Genomic DNA, 27,320 nt, shown 5'->3' with positions numbered 1-27,320 from the left:
GGTTTATTCTAAATTCTGATGCTTGTCCTTGTTCGGGAAATGTGAAAACAGGCAGCCCCATATTCAGAAGGACTTGAACCTGCCTCAGTCAACCTGGTAGGTATCACCACAAATTCAGTGATTCCCAAGGGTGGCCCCCACGCAGCGGCAGTAGCATCATGTGGGAATTTGTTAAAAAATGCAAATCCTGGTGCCCCACCCAGACTACCTACAGGGGATCTAGGGTGGTGCCTAGCAATCTGTATTTTAATAGTCTTCCAGGTGATTCTAATGGTTGCTAAGATATGAGAAACGCCGATCTAATTGTTTACTGTATAAATGTACGTATTCCAGTCACAGCCATTTCTAAGCTATTATCGGTTACTCGGAGTTCAGTGTAGATGAAGACTCTAAGGGAGGTGAGGAGAGACACAGCAGCACCAGCAGCAGCAGCAGAGAGAGAGAGAGAGAGAGAGAGAGAGCAAGAGAGGGAGGTGAAAGGGGATGAGTGGGGTTAAGAAGGGAAGCAGGTAACTGAACAATCTACCAGACTTCCCAATTTTGCCTGAGGCCAGTCCTGTCTACCTTAGCTCCTGCCTTTCTTCTAAGAAGTAAATGTCAAAAGTAGTTTTCTTTGAAGGTGACATAGGTATTTAACACCTCAAACAGTTAGAACCCCACCAGACAGTTTTACGATGTGATAATTTACCTCTTACAAGTAAGTACACTTTGCCCAGGTAGAAACTGACTAGCTGAATCTGGGTTTCAGCAAGGAATTCTACTGAAACTATTTCTTCCTTTTTGAAGGCAAATCTGATAGAGTTTTTTTTTTTTTAATTGGAAAATTATGTTCCTTTGGGCTCATGATATCACCAAAATATTAGGCTAATGATTGGTCTAAAAACCAGAGTGTCCAGGGATTTCTGTGGTTTAAAAAGATTAAATGAAGGACTGTAGTCTGACTTCTGCACAGTACAGAATGAACACTTTTTTTCCTTTATTTAAAAGTATTCAAGTAAAACGTTCCTTTTTCTGCTTTTTAAAAAGTCAAAAATTTCAAATAACTTCCGGTGTGCACCAATTACGTGTTGGGGATGCAAGGATAAACAAGGCAGGATTCTGATGCCCAGGGAGCTTCCAGTCCAGTGAGAAACTTGTAATCATGATTCACATGCACATACTCTATTCTCTGTGAGAAATCTCTTTGCCCAAGCTGTATGCCTAGATATTAGTTACATAGTTGCCCATACAACCAGGTCTCTTACCCGTAAGAGTATCAAATACATATATCGAGTCAAGAGAATAACTATCAATTTGGGCATTTCAAACAGAGAATTTAATTTAGTGTATTGATAACATAGGTATTAGAAGAACTGAAGAGACAGACAGGATCATGGGGGCGCTCAGCGATTAGCAATGTGAGGAAGGGCTGAAGAGACACGGGGAAAGATGGCGTTACCAGACCCCAGAAGCTGGTTCCATTGGATGGTTCTAGAACCACAATGAGGACTGCTTGGTAGAAGCTGCAATCCTAGACAGATGCAGCTACTGCCGGAGGTGTCCATCAAACTAGAGTGAGAAGGAGAGAATCTTTGGTTTCCCGTTTGTCTTGTGCTCCAGTCTTCTGTGAGCACCTCCCATTGAACAAATCTAAGTGGAAGCCAAGAGGACAAGCATTCTGGAAACCACCAACCCTGAGGTACAGACAGAGCAGGGGGAATGTGGAGAATGGATCTAAGAACAAAGTCCGATGAGGCGCAAACTCCAGTTGTCCTCTGAAGGAACTTCTGGTTCTTTCTCGGCTGGAGCAGGGTAAGAAAGATTCTGGAGAAGTCAGGACCACTCCCTGTGGGGAATGTGGGGAGATGCAACCTCCTGGAAAGCAGCATAGATAGATAGATAGGGAGGTAAAAGCTGTATGGAGGCACAAGGACCCCTGTCAGAAGGAAGATTCTTGGATTCTCCACCAAACCCTACACTTAACCCAAATTATTTTATTTGTCATTATTATTATTTGCTTTTTTTCCTCTTGCAACAATGGTCAACATCTGCCTTCTACACTCAGTGAAAATCAGTGTAATGGTGAACCCACACAGGTATCAATGTATCTACATTGATTTGCCTTTCAAGAACTTGGGAGGCTGAGGCAGGAGAATCACTTGAGCCCAGGAGGTGGAGGTTGCAGTGAGCCGAGATCACGCCACTGTGCACTCCAGCCTGGGTGACAGAGCGAGACTCTCTCTCAAAAAAAAAAAAAATAAATAAATAAATAAAAAATAAAAAATTTAAATAAATAAATAAATAAATAAAAGAACTCAGAGAAGAAATGCTTAGCTCAAAGAAAACAATTGCAAGCATTGTGGCATTTAAGGCAAACAGATTTTGGGCAAAATTCCCCCTGGAACCCTCAATGGGCTCCTGCCTCTCTACTGTAAAGAGTTTTCTGTAGAGAGGTCTGGTTCATGGTAGTTTTACCAGGACCGTTGCAGGTTGAACACAATAACCTCAGCTCAAGACAGTCCTTTTCCAGGGCCAGCGTTTAAAAAAACTTAAAAATAAAAAAAGGTCCAATCCATTGTGGGCCCATACTTTGAAAAAATATAATATATTATAAAAATTACTAGAAGAGTTTCATAGAAAAAGACATACAATACACAGGATCATTTTTAAAATTTTTATTAGATTCAACAGGCATATAGTGACTCTATCCAATGGTGGTGAAAGTTTCTAAATTCTTATTCTTGGTCAGGTGCGGTGGCTCAAGCCTGTAATCCCAGCACTTTGGGAGGCTGAGGTTGGTGGATCATTTGAGGTCAGGAGTTGGAGACCAGCCTGGCCAACATAGTGAAACCCCGTCTCTAATAAACATACAAAAATTAGCCCAGTGTGGTGGTGCGCGCCTGTAATCCCAGCTACTCGGGTGGCTGAGGCAGATGAACTGTTTGAACCCAGGAGGCGGAGGTTGAAGTGAGCTGAGCGAGATTGCACCCCTGCACTGCAGCCTGGGCGACAGAGTGAGACTGCCTGAAAAAAAGAATAATAATAATAAAAAAAAAATTCTTACTCTTGACTCTGTACTTGCCTCCTTGTAGACCAGCCAACCAGTTTCTGGACAGGTTCCAGTCCACTGTCCACACAGCTAGAAACACCGTCGAAGATTGTCCTTATGACTGTAGGAGGCCACTCTGAAAGAAAGTCATTTTTCGCCTTCCTGCCCTCTGTGGCCTGTGAGTTTTGGTAGCCGTGCCTAAGAGTGAACAAAAAGCAGGATCTGTGAGTCAGCAAGGACCTGGTGCAGAACAGATCTGAGGAGGACACTTAGCAATAGCTGAGAAGCATCTCACCCATTCTGCCTTTTTATTTTTTATTTTTTTGAGATGGAGTTTTGCTCCTGTTCCAGTTTGCTGGGGTGCCATGGCGCCGTCTTGGCTCCCTGCAACCTCTGCCTCCCAGGTTCAAGCAATTCTCATGCCTCAGCCTCCGGAGTAGCTGGGATTACCGGCATGCGCCAGCACACCTGGCTAATTTTTGTATTTTTAGTAGAGACGGGGTTTCACCATGTTGGCCAGGCTGGTCTCGAACTCTTGACCTCAGGTGATCTGCCTGCCTTGGCCTCCTACAGTGCTGGGATTACAGGCGTGAGCCACCGCACCCGGCCCCATGCTGCCTTTTCAAGCATCTCTGTGCTTCTCACTCAGTGAAACAGGGTCTGCGTCTTTTCCAACTGCCTCGTTTTATGTTCTTTCGATGCTGACAACTTGGAAAAGGCAGCAGACATATCTAAAAATGACAGTTATCTTCAGGGAAGGGAAAATGGCAAATATTAGACAAAAAAAGTATGAAGTAAATTTTTCACCCTGAAGGGCCAAAGAAATCATTAGAGTTATCTGACAGCCACAGTCTCCAGGCACATGACTTGCCCCCGGCTATCTCATTGCTATTTATATGAGCTGGGATGTCTATCTTGCGGCCAGGGCTCGAATCAGGTGGGAGCTATAGGAACTTAGATATGGCCCAGAGTGAAAGAAACCAGGAAACCCTTATATCTGGCTTTCTAAAGTCCAGATTTCAAATTATTCATCTGGAGTTTATAATTAGCTATCTTCTCCCAACACACACACACACACACACACACACACACACACACATACACACATGCTCACACACACTTTTTATTCTTCTCTCCCTCAAAACATCACATTAAGCAAATTAAAACTTTTGGAGTTAATAATTATTTATCTTCCCCGAGATATTACTATTATTTACAGAGTGAGTGGGTATTGAAATAAGGTGAAATAAAAATTGCCGCTCTTTTTCTAGGACAAAAATATTCAAGTAGACCATGAATTGGGAAATTCAAAAGCCCTCTTACTAACTTTTACACTTGTTAAAAATCTACCAAATTCTGTGTTTAAAAAGTTGCCATGATTGAAGTGTTATTAGAGTAATATTAATTGAAGTTAAATACATACCTACAGAACATATTGTCAAATGCAATTACATAGAGGTGCCATGTTCCTCTCCGGTTGAGGAATAGGTTCTTTCTCCTGCCCTTTATTAAAGTTTAAAGGGAGTGCTGACTTGGTGCTAGGAAAAGGGGTGGCGAATGAGCTTTCTTGCAGCTGACCTTCAGGAGCGGCTCTGTTGCCTGCAGCATTGCTCTTAAACATGGCAGAATGCAGGAATGTTTGAGAAGGAATGTTAAAACAAAACAACAACAGAAACCCAAACCAAAGAGCCCTCATCTCCAAATCAGCCCCCAAATTCATCTCCCAAGATCTGTTTTTGACATGTCTTGATCATCATTCTCCTGGCAGCTAAAATCCTAAGCCGTGTGTCAGTGCCTTTATCAAAAAGAAGCTTGACTGTATTTTTTCATATTGTTTCAGTGATAGATTCTAATCACCAGAACTTAAAAACCTGTTCCCACAATCTTTTGACAAGTCAAAGCTTTCTCCATATTTCAGCCTTTAGCACGATTAAAAAAAAAAAAAATCAAAAACCTCCATACGTATGGAAATTCTCACTGCTGCCGAGTATCTGCCTTCCCTCTGAAGATCACATCTTCTTTTTGACTAGGTTGTGCGTTTAAGACCTGAAAACTGTGACCCCTGTTGCCTAGCAACTGAGAAGCTCAGCCTCAACCCCGGGTGGGGGAGATGATGGAGAAAGGTCAATGAAAGAGGCGGGCCTGTCCTTATCAATATGCCACTGTGGCAGCGACTTTTATTTCTTTAGAGTAATATATCATAATAAGTTTTGTACGTCTTTATACTGTGGTTCTCCCTTTTGAATAAAAGCATAACTAAGACTTGAGGGGATGTCTGATATAACAGAAAATGTAACCATATAAAAAAAAAAAACCCAGAATAGAAATCATCTGACTGCTGAGTACCCTGCCGAGCTGCCTGAGGCAGTTACACATTTCCATTGAGTTATTTTATGATCAGGCCAGTATGTTATTGAAATATTATCTCTTTAGCCTTTCTCATTCTGATAAGAAATGACAGGCTCTCAGAACAGCAATACATACAGAGTACAAAATATGGAGCTGTGGACAAAATTCAGCTGGGGTGAAGAACATTGGCTTTGGAGAATTTCCATGAAAACCAATTATCCTTGGGTTGTGTTTTCAAATAGGGCATGGTACACACTCTAATGTCCACTTTAATTGTGATGAGAATTTGCAGGCTCCGTCGATGATTACATTTAGCCCAATTATCAAACAACATTCAAGAAAAATTGCATTGTTTTTAGTAGCCTCACTTAAGATGCAATTTCTTTAGCAAGTAATGAAATGCTGTAATGTTTCAGAAGCACAGGTGAGAGTTGCAATCAGGATTTGAAGGGTCACTCAGGAAAAAAGGGGAAGGAGATGAAACAAAGAATATAAAATTTCAAGTTAAGTATTCTGAAGGTGGTCTGATTTAGACCTATTTTGGAAACGATATGCAGTACATACAGCTTTGTTAGTTTATTTATCAACATATCACCGGAGGTTTTTGATCTTATTATAGTCTACTCCTTGCTTCTTTATTGTTGCTTAATATGTAAGCCATTTCACATAAATAAAATCGATGTGTATGTATTTATAGATACGTAAGGGAGACACATGGTCTCTCGGGCTGGGTGTCAGGACACCTGCGATTTATTCTCCAATCTGCATGTGACTAGCTGTGTAACCTTTGGGCAAGCTGCAACTTCTCAGGGTCTCAGCATTATCCTCTGTAGAATGAAGAACTTGAACTGCATAATTTCCACCATCCTTCCCTACAATTGTTTTCACTCCCTATCGGCTACATTTTTCCCTCTGTTGTTTCTCCTGTCGCCTAGATATAGATAATCACATTTCTTGTTATGCCAAGTTTGATATCCATGTGATTTTGTATAATTGCCACTTTGTGTGTCTTTAAGACTTTTTGACCTTCTGACAAGTGACTATAAATTCAGGTGTTCCCAATTATTAGCATTGTTTTCAGTTTTTATAAATTGACCTTCCACAAATCTGAAGTTAGCGTTTTCTTCTGTTCAGCCCAGTCTCCATGAACTTATGGGATTCATGACTGTTTTGCTTTTCTCCTCCCTTCTTTCTTCTTTTCTTCTTTTTTTTTTTAAATAGCATTAATGTAGAAGCAGATGTTGTCTCTCTCCTCACAAATGCTGCACAGTGAATCATCGTAGCCTCTCTGTAAAATTTTAACTTAATGGAGTCCTGGCATTTCTGATGAGACGAGGAACTTAATTTTATAGAACAACCTATTGAACAAGCTGTTCTTGGACATTCCCATCTCAACTAAATGTTAAAAGTATTAAAATTCACATTAGCACCAGAGGAAATTTTGCATGGGTAATCCTTTAATACAGTGTTTTATGGCTCTATTAGCTGCACAGCAGCTGGTGACATGATGAATTTAATCCATTAAAAAATTCACTAAGAGGTTTAAAAGTCAGCTTTTTAAAACATTATCTTGCTGCAAGGAAAGAGAACTTCTCCTCGGGGCCAGAAACAGGGGGGCTTCACACTGAGGCAGGTACAGGAAACACACCTGCACGTAAAACTTTCACATGCTTGGATGTTTGCACTTAGAGGAGGGTTAGAATGATAGGTGAGAATTTAGGACACAGGCTGAGAAGGGGCTGACGCAGTGCAACAACTCTGACTCAATCTCCTACTTGTCTCTTGCTTTTAAGAGAAGGTTTAATATAGATATTAAATGATGGTGTTATTTTTGAATGTGCTAACATGTTTTCTTGTGCTGATGTATGTCTTTGTGTAAAATCAGAAACGCGTCAAGCCTTTATTTAGAGACCTAATTATTTATCTTGTGAGAATTTAAGTAAGAAAATGTTTTCCACCCTTAATATAAATCAGCTTCTTTGCAAAGTCAACTGTGTGGAAAGGCTTTGGCCTGAGGGATTTGACGTCTTACCTCAAAGAAATGCTATAGATTTGTACGTCTGTAGGGCATTGGAATGGATCATGGGCAAGGGATGGCGAAGTTGCACCTTGGATGGCTTAGTGAGTGAGGACCTGTCCGGGAACAGAGGAATGGTTTTAACCAGTAGGCTTTGAATCCTACACTGATCTTTCCAAATAAGACTTTCTCAAAAAAAAAAAAAAAAAAAAAGTAACTTGTCCAAGCCTAATGGATTTTGCAAGCTACTAGGTAGGATTATTGTTCTCAAAGTCTTGAGTTTGGTAAAAGGAGAATCAGTTTGTAACAAATATGTATTTCTGAGCAGAGGCAGTAACAGGTCACCTCGAATCAAATTGCCCAACATCCACAAATGAGTTTGTCACTGTATTCAACCCTCATGAGCGGAAAAATAGGTAGCTTAACTTAGCAGTGGTTTTTACCTAAACAACTCATTTATATAATTCCCATGTTCGTGTGAAGTCACTTATGTTGTGTCCTCACTTAGCATAACTTGATGTAGGAGGGGAATTGCTGTTTCTTGTGGTGCAGCTATTATGGCTCGTAACAGCAGAAATGAAATCCACTTCATCTGCCTCGCAGGAGATCTGTAATGGTCCCGCAAGTGTAAATAAACCACCAGGTTGAAAACGGAAACAGCCATTGTATTCTTGAGTATTAAAAATTGGTTTATTTTTCTTCCAACATGAGAGGCTTCATTTTTCTAGAATTGCTACCTGGATATGAAAGGCCTTTCCCTCTGTCCTATAGAAGGGGACATGAATATTCTGAAATTATTTTCCCCACCAAAAATGCCACCAGTAGTTTGCCTTTTAATGGAAAATTTGATGTATTAGAAAACAGTTGAACTTGAGAGCTAAGAGCTGTTAGCTTGAGTGAAATCTGGTTTGATAATATCTCACCCTGTGTTGGAGGCTGACTGATCTCGATGTACCTCCCTGCCCCCTGTGCTTTTACAAAGACCCCTTTCATGGGTGTGCAGTAATGTGTTTCTTTTTCCAATCTACATGGTTCCTTGTGACTGAGCCTGTTGTAAGAAGGGTTATGCAGTCTGAGTGCCCAACTAATGATACTGCCTTCTGTAAAAAAAAAAAAAGAGAGAGAGAGAAAAAAAAGAAACGCAAACTCCATGTAAATGATTTCTTATTGAAAAAAAAATGCATAACCAAAATCCAGTCAATAGTGTCATCATAATCAAATGCTCCATTTCCATATACACAGCATTTTCTTAAGCAAGAAGGATTGTGGTTGACATTTTCGATTTTATAGTAAAGCATCAAACAAATGTAAAATCATGACATCTTTTTGACAAGCATAGGTATTTTGACAGCATTTAGTACGGTACTTCCATCCCCAAAGAATCTGGAAATGAGAGCAATTTGTATTTTCCATGGTTTGATCGATTCCAGTGATTCTTGAATTGCCACTACAGGATAGTACAGGGTGGGCCATGCTGGGTTACTTGATGTGTAATTAGCTAATCCTAGCATCCAAGAAAAACCCCTTAGCCACTTCAACCTCTTCCCTGCTTTCTCCACCTCGCGGTGGGATGCTGGGGAATGTGTGACACCCTCCTCCTCTCTCATATATGTGAGCCACGCATTGATAGCCTCTGCGAACTGGCCCCACAGTTGTTAATTTTTTGACTGTGGGCTGAGACCCATTAGCTCAAGTGCTCGCTAGTGCCCAATCCAAATTCGTACGCATCAATTATTTTTAAAATAGCTCAAACAAGCACATTTTAAAGCCATTTAGAAACTGCTTGCTTTGCACACCTGCATAACCTCACCCAACAGCTGTCATCTATTGATAAGACACGGCCTTCCCGTGATAAAATCCTAAGCTGCCATTCTTCCCAACAAGCCCTCTGAGCTCCCTGACCCAGAGACTCCTCGCTGTGCTGCTGTGCCACATCACTAGACATGTGAGCCCCTCTTCTCTGCTCTTCTCGTGGAGAGTTGCCTATGCTCCCCCATTCTGAGCAGTGGCCTCTGCTTTTTAGCCTCTGAACAGACTTCCGCTGTGAGGGACTTTCTCCCCCTTGCAACCCTGTCCAAGCACCCAGTTTGTTATGTGTTGCTGTTTCTTATGGTCATATATCTTCCTTGATCACCCCCAGATCCCTCAGACCTCTGACATGCTTTTCCCTCCTCCTCTTCCCCGTTTCTTCACAATAAACAAAACAGCCTTGAGTGCTATACGCTCACAGGAGGAGGAGGAGAAAATAAAGGAGGAGGAATACAGAAATTGGGGAAAGGCTGCCAGTATATACACAGACTTGACTACTATGAGACAAAGTAACCAACGTAAGAAGCCACGTTTGCTCATTTCGGCTTGAACCCGCAACTCTGATGAAATGCAGCTCTCTGGAAGAATGCCTTGAAGACAAAAGAGAATAGAGCACACAGCCTCCCCACGTCTCTTGCCTGAGTCATTACATTCCTTAAAAGATAAATGACCTAGCCTTGCCTTTTCCTACACATAAGATAACATCTGACAGGGTTAGTGATTATGCGTCCACACTCTATAACCAAATGTTCTTTAGTAATCTATAACCAGATGTACTCTTACACCCAAATTTTCATGGGATTTGCACGTACTGAATCTTCACCGACTGAATATCAACTGTGAGTTGCAATACTGTGTTGGAGCACTCTGACAGAACTGCCCGCGAGCTGTAGGCTTCAGTCTATAGTTTTCAGTGAGGCTTCTAAATAAAACTTACTGTCATTCTTCTCTGGGTCCTCTGCTGAGCAACTGACTTAGGGGAGGCGCATCTGAGTAAGACAAGGGAGAGCACAGGTACACTTGAAAAGGAAAAGGAAACATGTAGTGGCTGCTCTTCCTGACCCATGTTCCCATAGCTCTGAATTGGTTTCTTCCTCTATTCCCCATCCACTAACATTCACTCACTTATTCTTTTTTTTTTTTTTTGAGACAGGGTGTTGCTCTGTCTCCCAGGCTGAAGTACAGTAGTGTGATCATAGCTCACTGCAGCCTCCACCTCCTGGGCTCAAATGATCCTTCTGCCTCAGTCTCCCAAGTAGCTAGGATTACAGGCATGTGCCACCATGTCTGGCTAATGTTTTAAAAACAATTTCTGTGCATAGGGGGTCTTGCCATGCTGCACAGGCTGGTCTCGAACTCCTGGTCTCAAGCGATCCTCTTGCCTCAACCTCCCGAAGCAGTGGGATTACAGGCATGAGCCACCACACTCACCCCCACTTTTTTTTTTCTTAGAGACAGGGGCTCACTTTGTCATCTAAGCTGGAGTGCAGTGGTGTGATCATGGCTCACTAGATCCTTGATCTCCTGGGCTCAAGCAATCCTCCTGCCTCAGCCTCCTGAGTAGCTGGGACTACAGGCATGCACTACCATACATGGCTGGTTTAAAAAAAAAAATTGTAAAGATGGATTCTTGCTATGTTGCCCAAGCTGGTCTTGAACTTCTAGCCTCAAGCAATCTTCCTGCCTTGGCCTCCCAAAGTGTTGGGATTACTGGTGTGAGCCACTGCATCCAGCCCACTTATTCTTTCATTGCACAAATTCTGATGGACCCCCTCCTATGTGACTAGCCCTGGGCACCAGGGTGCAGTGAAGAATGAAGTATAAATTAGATGATGGTGTATGGGAAATTCCAACCAAATAGGAAAGGAAGCTATGAAAAGAGCCCACCTTCCCACGCCCCGGTGGGCTGTGGGAGGGTGAGAAGAGTTTAGACAGCCAGGTGGTTAGGTGCCAGGAGGCTTTTTTTCACTCCTCTCAGGCGTGAGATCTGAGCCATCAAGTTTTCTTGGCAGACGATTTAGAGAGGCGGGCAATGGTGTGGGGGCGGCTGCAGGTCCCTATGAACACTCACATCACAGGGATCCCAAAGTGGATTCCCAGTAATCCCAGGAAGTGCCCAGGGTAGGACTCCACAGACACATTTGTTTAGCGAACACTCCATACTGCACAGTCCTCTAAGACAATGCTTGATGTGCATGCGGATCACCTGGGGATGATGCTAACTCAGCAGGTCCGTGTGGGGCCTGAGCGTCCGCGTTCCTAACCAGCGCCCAAATGACGCGATGCTGCTGGTCCATAAGCCCTATTTTGAGCAACGAGGGCTTCTGAGATTCTTTCTGCCTCTTGGTGTGCTAAAGGCACCAAGACATCTTTTTATGAACTCGATTTTATTTGTCTAACATGGTCATTTACAAAGTAACTACAGCACAACTGTGAGAGCTTTTGGAAGCATTTCAGGAAACTTTGCACTATTAGCCTCATGGTATTTCGCTACATTATCAAGCAAGAATTCTGTTTGTTGTGTGTGAGTGTGTGTGCATTGGAGGTGTAAGTGTGCCACAGAAGTCTAGGTGGCAGAGTGTATTTTGCAAAAATAATTGACCACACTGTTTCCCATGTTATCTAAGAACCTCATTGATTCCTCCTCAAGAGGTGCCATGTATATTTCTTCCCCTTGAACCTGGGCTTGTGTGACAGTCTTGGCTAGTAGGGCACGGCCAAAGTGTGATTTGTGATGTTAGGTCCTAAAAGGTGATTCTGTTTCCAACTGCTCCCTCTCGGGACAACTGCTCTGAGCTTTCAGTCACCACGTGAGACGTCTGGCTGCCCTGAGGCCGGCACATGCAGAGACCACATGGAGAGATGAGAGGCAGAGAGAGCCGCCCAGGGAACTCCAGCTGTTCTAACACCCAGGTGTTTGAATCCTCCCAGCCCAGGCACTGAACATGAATGAAAAGTTCTTAAGACAACCTCAGCCCTCAGGCCCAGCCACAGGCTGATTGCCTCTGTATGAGAGACCTCAGATGAAAACTGCCAAATGGAGCCCAGCTAGCTAACAGATTTATAAGCAAACTAAATGATTGTTATTGTTTCAAGTCACCATTTTGAAGTGGCTTTTCTGCAGCAATAGATGTCTGGAAGAGTCCTAATAATAAAAATTAATCAGATGGAGGATCTGCTTTTTTATTTTCACTTAGGATTAAGGAAAGGCTTGATATAATCTTCGTTTGAGCTGAGATAAAGAATAAGTTACTCTTAAAATTTTCCAACAAATGGAGTCCTTATTGTCTATAGTTAGTATCCAAAGCTTAGATACTTTCTCTCTACATACCCTTTCAAGGATAAGGCTGTATTTCGTAATGCCAGATGACACAATCTGATAAACAAGCAGATACCCATTAAAATGAATGACTGTCAAAATTTTTTCATGCTTATTTGTTATTAACGACCGAGAATGTGAAGGTGCAATTCAAATAGTTTATTATTGTTATAGGTTTGTGGCAATATATTACAGTTTACGCCTTGGCTTGGAAGTTGATTACAAGTTTTATGAGACTGAGTGCCTGTTATTGGCAATCTTGATGTTTTCTTTTTCCCTGTAACATGTCACAGACAATTGATTTATATGTAGTCAATGATTTTTTATACTATATCATTTCAATAAAAAAATTAAAGAAGGAAGTATGTAGTAGGGAGTGGAAAGAAGACAATGGAGGCTACATCAGTCATATGGTGGAATTTAAAAGTGTATTAATAATCTGCATATACTCTATGAAATCCATCTGAGAACATTTTATATTCGTGGTGAGAGACAAAACAAGTCATCAGAGATTTCTTATAAACACAGGTGGTGCTTATTAACTGAGAAATAAAAATTTTACACTCCTGATGATTAGCTAGACAAGTTTTCATGTGCTCCTGCACTTTTGAGAAATGGTTTTTATTTTCTTTCCTATTTTTTTCTCTCAATTCTGATTACCTTCATGCTATATGAACAGCTTGAGTTAGTGGTGCAGTGATACCTAAAATATCTCTGACAGATTTTGGGGTGGGGGAAGATATTAGCCATCTATTTTACAATGATCATCATAAGAAAATATGACACTCTGCAAATTTGAACAGATATGGCCATGCAGCCTTAATGCAAATAGACAAAGACTTCACATGTGAATAGAGAGTTATGTTTATATCTACAAATAATTGGCTAAGTAGGGAACATCTAATTTACCTGTTCTGTTTTATCTGTCATTACTATACATTGCTTAAGTGATTGTTCTTAAAATTGCCTGAGTCGACTTGTTATTTTGTGACTGTTTCAATACATATGAAGGACAACAGCAACAACAACACAGAACAAAAGAAAAAATTAAGAGAATTTTGTGGATCAATAGGGACAAAATACACAAATGAAAAAGTCTTAATCATTCCTCCAAACAAAGCTGAGTTTGGAGGTTGGTTTGATCACATATATACTCTTTGAGGAAGAAAGAGACTGTAGAGAAATTTTTGAAAGGATCTTAAAACACTTAAAAATTAGAGTGTAAAGAAATCTGAATTTAAACCTCTGGAGTGTAGGAGAGGTGAGAAGTATAGATGGGCATTTGGAGCATCTAGAGGCAAAGACGCTGCATGACATTAGAGAACCTGGGTCAGAGTCTGAACAGAGAAACATGAATTTAATGCATGTTGTAGAGATGGTTTATAGGACAATCTTTAGATGCAGGAGTCCTTTTACTATGAATAAGATTTGCATCTCACAAGCCTTTGTATCAATTCAATTTCCTATTCAAAGTGCTGTAGAAATATTGTATATGAGCAGAGACTTGTGTGTATGAAGGTGGGCAAGCACAAAATATTACTTTAGTTAAATACATAAACATCTGTCTATCTATCTATCTATCTATCTATCTATCTATCTATCTATCTATCTATCTGTAATTCAACATTACGGCATAGAAGAGGATAATCTGAAACCATTCAGTATTAATTGAAATGAGATAATAGCTAAAGAAAAATGAACTGTGTAAAAAAGTAAATGTATGCATCAGAGCAGGGGACCCAGAGTGCAAATAATTGAGAGACAGAAGCCTGGATGGTTGGTCCTGACTACTAGAGGCCATTTGTCAGGGTGGGGTGCCTCATAATCAGATGAGAACAAAGAAACTTCCACCTGCTGCGGAGAATTCAGTAACTGACACCAAAGAACAGGTTTCTGGAAAGTAATCACTTTCCACACTATATAATGGAATGGACTCTTCCAGATGAGGGGTTTAAAACTCAGCACAAATAATTCCAGGTTGAATCAGGTCTCAGAGAACTTTCACCTCTGAACTACTTAAGGATCACTTCTATTATCAGTTTATCCGCCTACTTGCTCGGGGAACTGGATAGGCCTTCTATCATCCATGGATAAGCCTCCTTGGCTGACATTAAATGAACCAAGAGCTGGGAGAGGACAGAGGGAGGAAGATAAATGTCTGCTAAAGAAGCTTTGAGCCTTTTTGTTTCTAGTTTATTATCAATCATATTTAGAATTAAATATCTACTAGGAGAAATGTTAAACATAATTTGAGATATAGAGCCAAGACCGTGCAGAATATGCAATTAAGACTATTTTGTCTCTTAGCAAAGGAATTTCTGGCTGAAGTAGTGGCTCAAGAAAAATGTACAGAGGCATACTGATGGATGAGATTCTTTCGTTCACCTGAGTATTTATTGAGCACATACTACATGTTCAGAATCTGTGAGTCTTGCTTTGGGAATGAAAAGAAACGCAAGTATTATTTTGAAGAGAGAAGTAGAAGTTGATAATATTTGCTGTGTATTTCAGTAGAGGCAGTGGAGAGGTAAGTGTCAGTATAAAGTGCCTCAAATTTAACACCTAGGATTTTGTTTTCTGGAGAATAAAGGATGGGATACCCGTCCATTTAAGATGAGAATGAACTGAGACTGAAGAATTGAAAAGGGGTAAAATAAAACATATAATGTAGTGAGAAAAAAAAAAGCAAGTATATCGATTATACAGATAGGTAGTGAGAAAAAAGAAAAAAGGAAAAAAAAGGCAAGTATATCTGTTACACAGATAGGTGGTTTTCACCAGGTTTCTTCTGTAAACTTCTAATAGTCCCTAGTGGTTGGTATAATGTCTGTAGGCAAAAGGGTAGTTTCAAAGAAATAACAATGAAATTATTTTATTCATATACATTACTCAAATTTGAAAGCTTTTGATAATCACAGAAATTCCATTATATAAGTTGCATGACAGTCCCAATTCTAGAAAATCACAAAAAATATGGTCAAAAGTGATTAATTGGTAATGATGGCTTAGCTTCTATAAACTCAGCACTTTCACAAATAATAAAAAATATCCTTCGGACAAAATATTAAAAAAACAACTACTTGAAGGCATCGGGGAGCAAATAAAAGCAGGCACATGCTAGAGGAGCACTAAAAGCTAAACCAAGTAAGAGAACTGAATGAGTCTCACATTCTTAAGGCTTTTAGCTTGAGGGCAAGTCCCGGTTGCTGTCCTGTGAGGTTGTCAAAACATGGATAAAAACCCGTCATCCTACTGGCTTAAAGAACCATAGGACAGAAGTTCGCATATTAACAGGCAAGGATTTTAAAGCAGCTATTACAATTATGCTCAAGGGTAGGGGAAAATACACTTAAAATAAATGAAAATATTGGAAATCTCACCAGAGAATTATAAACCATAAAAAACTGAAATAAATGGAAATTATATAAGTAAAAAATACAATATCTGAAATTTAAAAATTACTGTATGTGCCTGACAGCATGCTGTATACAATAGAAGAGTTAGTGACCTTGAAATTATCCAAGCTGTAGGCCAAAGAGATAATAATTTAAACAGAAATGAATTTTAAAAACCCACGTGAAACCATGGAAAATATCAACCCACGTGAAACCATGGAAAATATCAAAGTATCAAAAATTTGAGTCCCAGAAGAAAAATTGGCAGAAAAAGTACTTGAAGTAGGCTCAATATAAAAAGAAAATATCTAAACCAGCTAGAGAAAAATGACATTCTACATACAATGGGACAACATTCTGAATAATCACTGATTTCTTATCTGGAACTCTGGGGACCAGAAGGAAATGGACTAACTTCTTTAAACTGCTGAAAGAAAAACACAAGCTTTGAACTCCAAATTCTATATTCGCTGAAAATATCCTTTAAAATGAAGGCAAACAAAAAGCATTTTCAAATAAAACACAATCAAGAGAATTTTTCAACAGCAGACATGCACTAAAATTGCTAATGAAGTTCTTCTGACTGAAAGAAAATAATACTGGATGTAAATTTATGTTTTCAGGAAAAAAAGTATTTGAGATGGTAAATACCTGGGTAAATATAAAATACGTTTTTTCTTACTTTCTTTTACACTACATAGATCTGTTTAAAGCACTGATTACACAAAATTCTTGTGGGGGCATATATTGTCTACAGATGTAATACATATACCAACTGTATCATAGAATATGGGAAGAGATACAATGTTGATTGTAAAAAGACTGAAAAATTTATAGTGTGTATCGTAATCCCCATAGTGTCCAATGAATAATATGCAAAGCAGTAAAACTAAAAAGCTGACAGATAAATAAATTTTTAAAAAATTTTTTAAACATTTTTTAAAAAATTCAAAGAATCTAAAATAAGGCAAGAATAGAGGAACTAGGGAGCAAGAACTTAAAAGGACAGATGGTGAATAAATAATGAAATGATAGGCCTAGTTCCAATCATAGCAACAGTGCACTAAATATTAATGAACTAAACACTCCAATTAAACTGCATAGATGATCAAACTGGATAATAAGCAATACTTAACTATGTACTGTATACAAAAGTGCTCTAATTATAAAGCTATAGACAGATCAAAAGGAAATGGATAGAATAAGATGTACGGTGCAAATAGTAATGAAAAGTAGAGTGCAGTGGAATTCATGTCAGATAAAACAGATTTCAAGACAAAGAGCATTACCAGAGATAAAGATATTTTGTAATGATAAAAGAATTTGTTTTCTAGGAAGTGACGACAATCTCAAATGTGTTTAAGTTTAATAATGGGTTTCAAAATATTAGTCAAAAATTGATAGAATTAAAGGGAGAAATAGTCAATTCCATGAAAACATGAGACTGCAACATGCCTCTCTTAGCAATTGATAGAACAACTAGACAAATCAAGAAAGTCATTGCTGCGGTTTGAATATTTGTCCCCTCCAAAATTCATGTGGAAATGTAATCCCTAATGTGATGATTTTGGGAAGTGGAACTTAATGGGAGTTGTTTGGATTATGGGGGCAGGTACCTCACAAATTGCGTGGTGTTGCTTTCGAGGTAGTGGGTTCTTGCTCTTGGGAGACTCGGTTAGTTCTTTTGGGAATGGATTGGTTTCCTCAAGACTGGAAGTTGTTATAAAGCCAGGACACCCCTCAGATTTTCTCTTATTTGAATGTGTCCATCTGCCATCTGCTACATTGTAATGCAGCACAAAAGCCCTCGCCAGAAGCCGGGACCGTGACCATGAACTTCTCAGCTTGCAGAACTATGAACTAAATAAACCTTTCTATAAAAACAATAAATTACCCAGTCTCAGGTATTCCCTTACAGTAACACAAAAGGAACTAAAACAAACAGAATATCAGAACACTGCTATCAACCACTTTGACCTGATTGATGTTTATATAATGTTTTAACCAACAAATGCAGATTACATATTCTCAGCTGTCAATGGTATGTTCACCAATAAAATATGAACATTAGCTGTGCAGTAAAAATTTCAATAAATTTAAAAGGATTGAAATCACAAAGAATATGTTCTCTAATTATAATAAAATTACATCAAAAATAGAAAACAATATAATCTATAAAAACCCTAAAATTTATAAAAACCTTAAATATTTGGAAATTAATCAACTCTTTTCTAAGTAATCCAAAGGTCAAGTAAAAAATCAGAAAGACATTTCAAGATATTTAAAAAATGAATAATGAAGTACAACATATTAAAATTTGTCAAATACAGCTAAAGCAGGCTTAGAGGGAAACTTATAGCTTTAAATACTTCTGTTAAAATGTATATGAAAATCAGGCTGGGCACAGTGGCTCATACCTGTAATCCCTGCACTTTGGGAGGTCAAGGCGGGAGAATTGTCTGAGCCCAGGAGCTTCAGACCAACCTGAGCAACATGCTGAGACCCTGTCTCAAAAATATATGTAATATATACTATACATATGAAAACCAAAGGAACTAAAAGCAAAAACATTTCTTAATAAAATGACAAAATTGGAAGACTTTTTGCTATATATATATATATATATATATTTTTTTTTTTTAATACTTTCTGACTTTAACATTTGCCATAAGGCTCTAATGATCAAACCGGTGTGATATTTGCAAAAGGATAGACAAATAGATCAATGACACAGAATTGAGTCCAGAAAGAGACCCTTACATCTGGATAAAATTTATACAGGAGTTTTCTGTACTTTTCTTTCAATTTTTCTGATTCTGAAATTATTTCAAAATAAAAAACTTGAAGGAATGTAAAAATGTTACATGATTTAAACAATAATACACTGGAGTAGTTACTAATTGAATGAGTAACAGAAATCCGTAAAACAGCTATGCTAAAAAAATAGCATTTATTGTTCTGAAATGTAAAATTTCCTCAAGATTCATCTGTAGTCTTTTCTTCCATTTACAGAAAAACTTACATATTACAGCTGAGAATGTGTACTTTAATGTGCAATGAATACTCATGTTAAAATCTAAAAGCATACACATTTAAAAAATGAAGCCCCAACAAACCACTTGGGAAAACATTCTTAAATAAAAATGAAAGCAAATCTATAATTACACATTGCAGCAGATGCTGTTGATGCTCATCCATAGCCCCCCAGCCCTTGTCTAAGTTCACTTGCAGCTGAGATGAACAGCATCCATGAGTAGTGATAGTTCCCTGCCTCAAACCACCATGGCTTTCTATTTCTTAGCTTTAGGGATTTTTTCAGTGTGCTTGCTCACAGGCATGGCCGCCTAGAATTACTGAGGATTTAACACCCTCAGGAATGTCTTCCCCTTTCCTCAATGGGACATTTCCAGTACACGCTGTCAACTTTTTATCAGAGATGGAGCTCCCATTGCTCATAGCATTAAACCACTTATTCACTCTTTCATGGCTTTTCGCCTGCCCATTATCACTCTCCCTACTTCTTTTATGCCTCCCAGAATCACATTCTAGATAACTTTCTACACCCAAGTACTTGTTCAGGGTCTGCTTTCTGGGAACCCCAAGCTACAACACACATTATCTTAAAATAGTGTGATGAAGATCACTACCTCTCAAAAGTAATAGGATGTGACTAACAGGGTTTGGACTCATGCAAATTTGTAGCAGTGTAAATTTTTATTATTGAAAAAGAAAAAATAAGAATTATACAGTTTATTTAAAAGCTTAATAACCAATGTAAAAATAAGAATATTATACAAATAAACACAACCACAAAATAAATTTGTTAGAAAGCAAATACAAAATTAAGTTACAAAATCAAAGAACATGCCCTTTGGAAAAAAGTTAAAAAGCAACAAATGTCTGAAAATTCTGATAAACAACAACAAAAAATGAGAGAAGACAAGGAAGCAAAATAGGAAAGCAATTATTACATCAGATATTGAATAAATCAAATAATTGAAAGAGAATGCTGTGTATAGACCTATTAACATAAGTCTATGGTAATAATTTGGTGGAAAAATAAATAATTTTAAAGGAAAATATGAATTATTATAATTAACTCAAGAAATAGATAACTGAATATTGTATGAAAGAAATCAAGTTTTTTTGAAGAAAAGACGCTCTATGGCTGGATTATTCTGATATAATTTTTCTCAAACTTTTAAATCATAGCTCTTTCTAAGCTATACAAGCTAATCATAGATGGAAAACTTTCCAATTCTTTTCATAAAAATGGAATACATTTGATACCAAAACTTGAAATGGATAAATCAAAGAGGAGAAAAAGCATTGAACAATTTTTCTTCTGAATATGCTTAGGATAATGAAAAATATCTACAATCAAAAGGCAATAGTTTACTAGGCAGTAAAGAGCTAGAGGCATTGCCATTATAATTTAGAACAAAACATGGATGTATGCTACTGCCACTATCAATTTATATTGTCCTGAAACCTCCAGCTGTTAAAAAATAAGACCAAAAACAAGGATAGAAGACATAACATGTTTGTTACTGAGGGAAAAAAAAACCCTATTATTGTTTGCCAATGGTAGTTTATCTAGAAATTGCGAGAGATAAACTGAAAAACTGTCCAAACTAATAAGGTTAGTTAGTTGATTAATTAGATAAATGGTTCTTGTAACAGGGAGAGCCTGAATATGATAGATTAAATAAGACAGGAATCTATTTTCACCTGTCACACTAGTCCAGAGATCAGTGGTTCAGGAATGATGGAACTGCTCTGCTCCACATGGTGATTCAGAGACCCAGGTTCCTTCTCCCTTCCTGACAGTAGTCCCCTGGGATGGGAGTTGGCAAACGTTTTCTGTAATGAGCCAGATAGGCTTTGAGATTCATATCGTCTCTGTCACATTTTCTCTTTCTCCATCTTCTCTCTCTCTCTCTCTCTCCCCGCCACCCCCCCCCCCCCCGCCTTGATCTCTCTCTTCCTTTTGTATTTATCTTTTTACGACCATCTAAAAAGGTAAAACGATTCTTGCTCATGGACCATACAAAAGTCAGGCTACAGGTCAGATCTGATCCACAGGCCATAGTTTGCTAACTTCTGCTCTAGAATGCTGTTTAATTCTTTGTGCTTAAAAATGATTCATCTCAAGCTTGTGTTCCAAGATAAAAACACAAATGTTTTTAGTGATAACTTGGAAGTTGCAAATATCACTTCTATCCACATCCCATTGGCCAGATATTTCACCTGTTGAGCTTCAAGGGGGTTTGGGAAATCTGGGTAGCCATGTGACCAAGAAAAGTAGAAAAACACACTTGGATGGGACAACTATAAATTAAAATAATTTTTTTTTAAAAATTAATACTTTTGTAAGTATCAATAATTTCCAGTTAGAAAATATAATGGAAAATGGGTCTTTTGCAAATCATCAATAGCAAATTGTCTCTAAAAACTACCTATAACATTTTGAACCTGAAATGTTCAGGATCTACCTGAATAAATGTAGGAACATATAATAAAGAAAGTAAAAGTTGACAAATTAAAAGAAAGACAAATGAAATTGCTAAATGGAAAGCTGAGTATTTAAAGTATGTATGTCAAATTTCTTAAATTAATTGATAAGTTTGGTATAATTCTAATTAAAATTCTGGCCAGGTGCAGTGTCTCACACCTGTAATCCCAGCATTTTGGGAGGCCGAGGCAGGCAGGTCACTTGAGCCCAGCAGTTTGAGACCAGCCTGGGTAACATGGTGAAACCCTGTCCCTACTAAAAATACAAAAATTAGCAGGGCATGGTGGTGTATGCACCTGTTGTCCCTGCTATTTGGGAGGCTGAGGTGGGAGGATCGCTTGAGCCCAGGAGGTGGAGGCTGCAGAAAGCTATGATTGTACCACTGCACTCCAGGCTGGGTGATGGAGTGAGATCGTGTTTCAAAAAACAACAGACAACAACAACAAAATTTCAACAAAATTAATGTGTGAGTTTGACCCGATGATTCTGAAATGTATGCAGAAAATAAATGTATGTAGGAAAATAAACGGGAGCAAATTCTCAGAAAAAAATTATGTAAAAATAAATGAAATGAAGTGTCATCAGTCAAAAGGGGGCTCAGGAGGCATAGTATAGTTGGAACAGGGAAACTCCTTACCCTTCTAACAATTTTTACGTCATAAAATCTTGGGAAATAGGAGATCTTTCTTTCACTTCCAACCACTTTCTGTGTGACCTTAGGCAAGTTATTTAATCAATGAAAGTGTCAATTTTATGGCAAAATGAACCCAATACCACATCTTTTATAGGGGTTTATTAAGGAATACAGTTTGTTCTGTGCCATTTCTTTACTGTCCTATCTTAGAAGGGAAAGACTGCATCTAACTAAAATGGTATCAAATCCACTGTACCCAGTGTAGTCTGCCACCTAGGATCTCAATACATGCCTGTGGTTACTGATGATGATGATGATAAAGAAGGGGAGGAAGAAGGGGAAGAGGAGGGAAAGGAGGAAGAAAGTGAAGAGGAAAAGGAGGAGAAAAGAATTGAAATGCTACAGAATTTTCCACAGCGATTCATCTAGGCAGCACTTGCCAGTGTCAGGAAAGAAAGCTGTTCTGAATTTTAGTTCTATTCCTAGCCATATAATATTAGAAATGTTACTTAATTTCTCTGTGCCTCTACTTTTTCACTGGTTAAATTTAGACAATAATACTTAACTTGCCTGGCGGTGATGATGGTAACAATAACAAACAATTTATTGATTAGTGGTTGTGTCCCTGGCACAAAGTGCTTATATGAAATGACTGAATTCACACAAATCTTAAGAGGTAGGTATCATCATCATCATCATCATCATCATCATTATGGATATTATTTGCATTTTGACAGAGGAGGAAGCAGAGGTAAAGAGATTACCATAATTTGCCCCAAACCATGCAGTTAGTGGGTGTTGGCATCAGGCCCAGAACTGGGGCAGCTCTTTGCCATGAGGGTACCATCTGCATAAATGACCAGCAATAGGTACTTACCCAGTACAGGTAATAAATAATAACTAGGCCAGGCACGGTGGCTCACGCCTGTAATCCCAGCACTTTGGGAGGCCAAGGCGGGCAGATCACGAGGTCAGGAGATCTGACCATCCTGGCTAACACCGTGAAACCCCGTCTCTACTAAAAATACAAAAAATTAGCCAGGTGTGGTGGCGGCGCCTGTATTCCCAGCTACTCGGGAGGCCGAGGCGGGAGAATGGCGTGAACCCGGGAGGCGGAGCTTGCAGTAAGCCAAGATTGTGCCACTGCACTCCAGCCTGGGCGACAGAGTGAGACTCCGTCTTAAAAAATAAATAAATAAAAAATAAGTAATAACTAACAACTGTTGCATCTGGGCACTCACCTTACAACGGCAGTCAAGTTGCACATTGCAATCTAGCTGGTCTGTCTTGTGAAATCTTTATTTAAACAAAGGATTGTTTAAAGGCTTAGTGAGTCCTTGAGGACAGGGAGTATGTCTTGTTTGCAAAGCTCTTGGGACAGTGCTTTGGCTTGTGGTAAACATTGAATAAACGGGGTGATCAAGGTGGTGGTTCACCATTGTCACCAAAAGGTCTAGACAAGTGCCTGGTTCTTTATCGGTCACTAAATACGTATTTGCTGATTGAATGAATATGTCAACAAATTTCTTAATTTCAAATGTCTTTGGTATTCCTAGTTTTTTCCTAGAGTTATGACTTTAAGGCAGTGCAAGATATGCCATTGTGAAAAGCCTTATAGTCTTAAATCAATGTTTGTCTACTAGAAGATCTTTCCTGTTTAAATTTGGTTAAAACTAGTGAATTTGTAGGGGAATGGTAACAGTCTGCAATAAAGAAGGTGAAACCTTAATTCACTTCAAATCAACAAACATTGCTGTTTAGGGATAGTAATTGATAACTGTTTAGAATTCTGGTTGGAGAGTTTTATTACAGGTATGCATTGTAACCAGTTTCACACAATCCAGTGGCACAAATTTTAGCAAAAGTGATGAATTTCAAAGAAAACATATCTTTTACTTGTAATATTTCCAATTTGACTGTTTTCAGTTGTGAATCAAAAAACGTTTGGTTTGAGACAATGAGTATAGCGATGCAGTTCTATTAGAGTGTGGTGGGCTCACTAATGTTCGTTTATTTTAATCCTCTCTCTAAATTTTGACTAGAAGCCTCTTTATGAACACATACTTTATGAGTTCCACCAAATGGAAATGTCCCAGAAAAACATTACTTTATTGGGGTAGACTAAATGTTTCGCTGGGCAAGAATAAAATCACTGAAGGTAAGAGATAAGTTGAAAATTTGTGCTTCATTACAGAGTTTTGTTTGCTAGAATAGAGGGTGCCCATATTTCTGAAAATTGGGACTGGTTTCCAGAACTTTGCTGTACCATTTTAGATTCCCTTTCTTTAGCTATAGTCTAGTTTACTAATCACTGGGAAATGGAGTGGCCCTGAAAGAGAGAAATTACCCTACTTTATCAACTCTTGGGGAGATGAATCCTTAAAAATGAGAGAAATATTAGTTGGGGGCGGGATGAAGAGAGAGAGAGAGTGAGAAAGAGAGAGAGAAAGAGAGAGCCAGCAGAGGTGAAAAAATAATCCTTTGCTTTCTATATTAGCTTCCAAGATCATCCCCATATAGCTGTTCGAGACCTCAATTTATTGAACCTAATGGAGATGAGCGACAGAATGGTGAGACTGATGATGATTATGATGTGCAGCTTCACTGAGGTCATGGGCTTGGTTAATTCCCTTCCAAAGGGACGGGAGGAGAGAAGGAGAGCAAGAAGGGTGAGTATAGTCAATTCAGCCCCTCACTTTCAAGCTAACTGGGAACTGTTTATAATGAATGTCCCTGCCTCCATCAAGGGCATTTCTTCCATTTAACGAGCACGCAGGAAGCAGACATTGCTCAAGTACAAGGGTTCAGTTTGCAGTGAGCCACAAATCACATTTCATTTATCAGGCCCTACAGATGACAGGATATCATCGAATCCCTGGAGAGCCATATTCATTAAAAAGAAATCTTAAGTAATTACAACAATTAATTGACTTGAAACAGTTTCTGGTGGATAAGGTTTACATAATTCATTTGCCAGACAAAACAAGCCTGATCGAATCTGGGAACATGTTATTTAGAAATGTCCCACTATCTGACAAGGTACCTTCGTGGAAAGGTGTTTATCATCGGGATCCTTTTTTTTTTTTTTTTTTTTTAAAGGAAAGAATAATTGTTGAACAAGAAATGGGACCCTGAAAATGTCTAACAGACTTTATTTTGAGCCCATAAAATGGTGCTACAGCACCTCTTTACTTACCATTGTGACTAAAACTGATGAATGAAAATGACAATGGGTTGTATTAATCAAGGACTCTCTTGAGTTTTTGGTTTTGAGGATGAAGTTTGAGTTGGATCCAAGACAAAGGCCTCCCAAAAAGCTAAACAACCATTTAGGACAAGATCCAAGGCCCAGTTTAAGAACTCCATTATCAACAAAATAAGATGCAGAAAGAACTTCTCTTGTCAAATTAATATTTTGCCAAAAAATTTCAGCCATTAGTCATAAATAGTTTAGCTCCAATATTTTATTTTATTTTATTTATTTTATTTATGTAATTTTTTTTGAGACGGAGTTTTGCTTTGTTGCCAGGCTGGAGTGCAGTGGCGCGATCTCGGCTCACTGCAACCTCCGCCTCTTGGGTTCAAGCGAGTCCCCTGCCTCAGCCTCCGGAGTAGCTGTAACTACAAGCATGCATTGCCTAACTTTTTTATATTTTAGTACACACGGCTAACTTTTTTATATTTTAGTAGAGATAGGGTTTCACCATGTTGGCCAAGGTGGTCTCAGTCTCCTGACCTTGTAATCCACCCACCTTGGCCTCCCAAAGTGCTGGGATTGCAGGCGTGAGCCACCGTGCCCAACTAGCTCCAGTATTTTAAAAGTTGGGGCCTGTGATTAAATGTAGAAAGGGATATCACTGAACAGCCATAACAAATAACCTTTTATGCACTGCAAAATAGGATTTTCCAACCACCCAGTGACACCTGCAACATAATATAACCACATTATTAGCCTTCTGCTATATCAATGTTTATTCTGGAGAAATGATTTAGAGAGGTTCACATAACGAAACACTATCCTCTAATACAGCTCTGAGTTACCTTATTGGGGTCATAGGAAAATGGATGATGGTAACTCTTAGGAAAGCAAGAAAGAAAAGCTTATACTATAGAATTTTTGAGATTGCTATATCTTATTGCATGACCCAAGTGAGGTTTGTCAAGACGTCTGGCTTTTAGGACTCATAGTCTTATATAAAGGGCTAAAAGTTGGATGGGCATTACATCCAAGAGTGATAGTTTCTTAGGTTTGGTTCTCCCAAATCAAGCCATGTATTGGCTGCCTCAGTATCTCCTAAGAAGCTTGCTAAACATATGAATGCAGGACCCAGGGAAGACACATGGAAAAAGAATCACCAGGGTGGGCTCGAGCCTCTGTTGTTTTGACAGGCATCCTGAAACAAGATGACCATCAGTGAGGTTCAGAATCACTGAAAAACCTGTAGAATAAATTTCTTTCTTTCTTTTTTTTTTTTTGGTGTTTTTTAGACATTATTCTATTTTCCCCCTCCACATTTCCCTTTCTGTGCCACTTGTTGAAATGTTGCTCATTTCTGGACCCTAAACTTACATGAAGAAGTTGCAATGGTATGGGTTCGATCCGTAAAATCTTATTCAGCCTTATTGAGTCCCCAGAGCTGGAGCTATAAAATGAATAATGTTTCTAAAAGTTAGTTTCATATTTTCTTGAATTTCTTTATAGATAGATTTTTATTTGTTAGTCTGTTTTTCCACATTCATAATTGCCATGTGGCTTCACAAAAATAACTCCCTTCTCTTTGCTAAGATTTTCTAATTTATTGTTTGTTTTCAGAGAATCTGATGGATTGCTTATATGCTTTCTGATGGCTGAGTTAAAATCCTTTTCAGATCATTCCAGCATTGGATTCAACTGATGTTGATGTGAGTTGGTTGCCTCTTCTCATTCAAGTTGTGATTTTCTTGGTGTAACGGGCAATTTCTATTGTATCCTGGACATTTTGGCTATTATGTTGAGTGACAGTGGATCCCATTTAAATATTTTTATTTTGGCAGGTAGTCGCCTTGTATAGGTTAGTTCTCAAGGGCCTTGCTTAATTTGGTAGGCTGTAGTTCCAACAGTAGCTTAATTTCCTTCCTTCCTCCCTGCCTCCCTGCCTCCCTGCCTCCCTGCCTCCCTCCCTCCCTCCCTCCCTTCTTTCCTTCCTTCCTTCCTTCCCTCCCTCCCTCCCTCCCTCCCTCCCTCCCTCCTTCCTTCCTTCCTCCTTCCTTCCTT

General features: G+C 38.9%; 1 long non-coding RNA gene across 2 annotated transcripts in view; it reads left to right on the top strand.

Annotated features, from left to right (window-relative positions):
• Window positions 1-27,320, top strand: part of LOC105487403 (uncharacterized) — a 59,035-nt gene that overhangs the window by 24,188 nt on the left and 7,527 nt on the right. For both annotated transcript variants that reach the window (XR_011623167.1, XR_011623166.1), the window contains 2 exons: window positions 24,564-24,735; window positions 26,880-26,968. This is a non-coding gene — a long non-coding RNA (uncharacterized lncRNA). The remainder of the gene's footprint in view (window positions 1-24,563; window positions 24,736-26,879; window positions 26,969-27,320) is intronic.

Source organism: Macaca nemestrina, chromosome 5 (assembly GCF_043159975.1).
Source record: "Macaca nemestrina isolate mMacNem1 chromosome 5, mMacNem.hap1, whole genome shotgun sequence".
NCBI classification, from domain to species: Eukaryota; Metazoa; Chordata; class Mammalia; order Primates; family Cercopithecidae; genus Macaca; species Macaca nemestrina.
This window is presented reverse-complemented; position numbering and strand designations above follow the sequence as displayed.